Source organism: Pinus tabuliformis, chromosome 8, assembly GCF_031772625.1.
Source record: "Pinus tabuliformis cultivar Carrire ecotype Pingquan chromosome 8, CPIR1, whole genome shotgun sequence".
NCBI classification, from domain to species: Eukaryota; Viridiplantae; Streptophyta; class Pinopsida; order Pinales; family Pinaceae; genus Pinus; species Pinus tabuliformis.
This window is the reverse complement of record NC_142294.1, coordinates 1,830,385,920-1,830,390,003: the sequence shown is the minus strand read 5'-3', so window position 1 is coordinate 1,830,390,003 and position 4,084 is coordinate 1,830,385,920.

Here is a 4,084-nt window from a genome sequence, read left to right as displayed (position 1 = left end):
CACTTAGCACGAGCATCCAATGGCTTACCATAGTGACACACTTTCAGACACAGTCTGAAAGTGCCCCACTTATGACAAATAAATGTATTCCATTATGCAAGCCTACCTTCAATGGAAGCATTACATTCTGGAAAAGGAAATGGTCATCAACACAGACCACCTACCTCTACAGTTCATACAAACACAAGGGAAGTTGCAGAATGATTGTTGCCAGAAATGGTCCGCCTAATTGCAACGGTTCCATTTGAACATTATGTTGGGTGTGGAGCATGATTATCATCGTAATTTAGAGGTCTTTCTTTCAGCCGTATGTATACCCCAGGAAGATTGTACACCCCTCCATGCGAGGGGGTGCAAGGGGGACTTGTCCCCCCCATGGGGGTTTAGGGGGGACTAGCAGTCCCCCGGCGGGGGTTTCGGGGGCAGTGCCCCTGAAGCTAAAAATAGATGTAAAATTGCCTTGTAAAAGTATAGTAATTTCTAGTCAATCTGGGTTGTTCATTAAGCGGATGATCTGAAGGTAGAATTTATGTTTAGTTTAGGGTTTTTTTGCCCTAGAAGGCAACCCCTCTCTTTGTATGAGGTCATTGTATTGAGGTTGTGGAAGATATGTGTATTCTCAGAGCGAGAAACAAAGGGTGAGATTGTGAGAGAAAACAAAGGATATTACAGCAAATCTGTTGTTGGTTGTGTCTCTTCATTTTTCTGGAAAATAAAAAGGAAGTACTAGCTATTCGGGGTGGATGTAGCCCAAACTGGGTGAACCACATATATCTGTGTCTCTCTGGTTTTATGTGTTTGTGTTTTTCCACATATTATATGTCTTGCATTTCTCTATCATATATAATATTTTTCTAACACATTAGGTATAAGAAGGTCAGCGCCAATAATGTTGTCGATTTCCTCAGCCGACCACAGATCATGTAGTTGATCACCATGCTTGACTCCTGTGGGCATGAGACATCGGGCGGCCACATCTTTACAAGAACTATCCAGAATTCAGCAGCATATACTAGACACTCCTGGAAGGGAAGCAAGTTCCAAATTTTCACCTTCAAGATGTATTGTTATGCCACCTAGAACACATTTGTGTTCCTTCAAGTGAGTGTGCCAAGATTATTTGGGAAGCGCACTACAATCGAGTCGCTGGAGATTTCAGAGTAGAGAAAACAATGGCGGTATTGCAGAAGTATTTTTACTAGCCGAAACTTTATCAGGATGTTCAGAAGTACATTAGATCCTACACTACCTGTGTCATTGCCAAACCAACCATCAATAATCAAGGCCTGTATACTCCTCTACCTACTCCTAGCCGGCCTTGGGAATCTATCCCCATGGATTACATATCGAGCCTTCCTTCTACTAAGCATGGCAACAATTGCATTTTTTTGGTCATCGACAAATTCTCTAAGATGGCCATCATGACGACCTACAAGAAGAGTATCACAACAGAGGCCATTGCTAATCTCTTCTTTGAGCGAGTATGGGTACACTTTGGGATCCCATGGTCCATTGTCTCAGATCAGGACAGAAAATTCCTAAGTGCATTTTGGTCAAGTCTTTGGTCGATGTTGGATACAAAACTTACTAAGTCCATGGCTTTCCATCCCCAAACTGATGGCCAAATAGAGGTTGTCAACAGGATGATCATACACATTATGTGCATGTACAACTCAAAGCATCCATGCACATGGGATGAAAGTCTCCCCTATGTCTAACACAGCTACAACAAAGCTCTCCACAGCTCAACAAGCCACAACCCCTTTTTGGTAGGGCTGGAGTTTCAACCATTATGCCCCATTGATGTGGCCATACCATTTGTAGTCACTCAGATAGATTCGGCTCATGTTCAGTCTGAAGTTGAAAGGGATAACAGTTTCATTGAGCGCATTCAACACATCCAAGCTAATGCTAAGTTCAAGCAATGCCATGATTAGCATTGAGTGTCGCACAAGTTCCAAGTGGGTGACAAAGTTTGGCTACATTTGCAGAAGGAGCGCCCTACTGGACCCCACCACAAGTTTCTCCCGCTCCAATATGGGCCATACACCATCACCAAGGTTTTAGATGGCAATGCCTTTGACACATCTGACATTGCATAACAACTCACACCAAAAGAGCTCAACCCGAATAGCATGTAGCATGCCACAATTGATCAGATCATGGACACATAGATCAAGAACACTCGCCAATAGAGGATATAGCTATATCGATTTGTTAAAGCATGCCAACACCTTCACTAGGGCAAGTGGTTCACCAGGTACTAGGTTAACCAAGAATTTCCTCACCTCATGGAGGCTCTACACGCAATGGGGACCATTACTTCCTAAGGGGGGAGGAATGATCCAGATGGATAATGGTGGCCACCCGCCTATTCCACCTAGACCCCCCAGTCAGTTTCATCTGTTTCCTTGCTCATTTCAGCGTTTATTATTTTTAGCAGTTTTTTGGGTCCTGAACTTCCGGAGCAGTTTTGACCCCTTAAATGGTGTTTTTTGGGGTCTGCGGTAGACTCGATTGCCATAAGCAAGGCCCTGTGATGAAACATGTAGTACTCAGAGAGACCTTTCCAACAAGGTATCGTACACGCCAAACGGAGATAATATTACCAAGTTACGACCCTCAGAAGTTGGCTACCCAATTAACCCTAATGGGGCCCACAAACTCTTGGTGTTACATCTCTTGGGGTTAGGGTTTTGGTTGCTTAGGGTTTTCTCATGTTTTCTAATAATAAATAGGCCCTTGAGCCTCATTTTAACACAGTTCAGAGGCATGTATCCACCACATCTCTTCTCAAAGGTAAGCTACCATCGCCCAATCTATCTTATTTCCATTATGTTTGTAGGCATAGTTCGGTATTTTTCTATTCATGAAATGTAGTGTTTTTCTATTGCATCTCAGTGTCTATGATTATATCTATAAGTTGTTGTGTTCATGTTTAAGTTTAGATCACTGAAAGAAGCCTAGATAAAGGTAAATGAAGAATGTATGCTTGTATTCAATACTATAATTTCATGTCATATGGTTGCAGGTAATATGGATCATTGTTATATCTTGATAAGCATGATCAAAAGAAAGAAATCTCCTTCTATGAAAATATGTCAGAAGGCATGCGTCACACTAGATTAAATCAACATAATATGTCTTCATATGAAAATGAGGTGGTTGACAGTAATTAAAGGAACTCTTATTGGAATTTCCTGGGAATGAAATATGCAAAGAAAGGAAGGAAGAGATTGTGGACTATGCAACCATGAAAAAGGCAATCAAAATCCGAAGACTAGAAGACTTGACTTGGAAATCTCCCGGAAAGATAGAAAGACTGATGGAAGTCTGAAAAATATGGAGACCCTTGACAATGGATATCTTTGGGAGATATGTCAATATGTATGCACGATGTTGATGCCTACAAGAAGATGTCATGATGAAATACCATCACAAAGGTAATTTTGATATAAGTGTTCATTTCTTATTTTTGAAAAAATATATGGATGGGTTTATGTAGGTCTACCAAGGGAAGAACTGTGGATATCTTCCAAGACTACCATATAGAAGGATGTAATATCCTTCAAGAAAATTTGGCATAAATAAGGCAGCATGACATGAAGCAAGGCCATATATAGATCGATGGATCTCTTTCTAATGAAAGGAATGATGACATGATTGACTCATGAATGAAAGTGATGGATGGTATGTTCCCTATGAAGAAGTCCCAAAAGATGAAGACTTTGTGACCAAGAAATTCATGACATTGAAGGAAGGAGTTCTTCTAGCAGTTGGTTGTCCCATCATCTCCACCTGAGGATTTGTTGTAGACCCCTAATTAAGAGGGAGCCTAGAAACAAGTTTCTCAATTAGAAGAAACTTGGAAATTCCTAAGCCAAGAGGGAGCTTAGGTACATTCCATTTGTAGGAATGAGTACATTCCTTTATTAGAATAGATATGTCCTCCCTATTTAAGAGGGAGAGATAGACACATCATTCTGGTCTTCACCTAGGAAGACAGAATGTAGGATTGGGTAATCATTAGGCATCGATGCTCTTTGAGGATGAGATAGGGCATCCAAGATAAGAGTATTCGTAG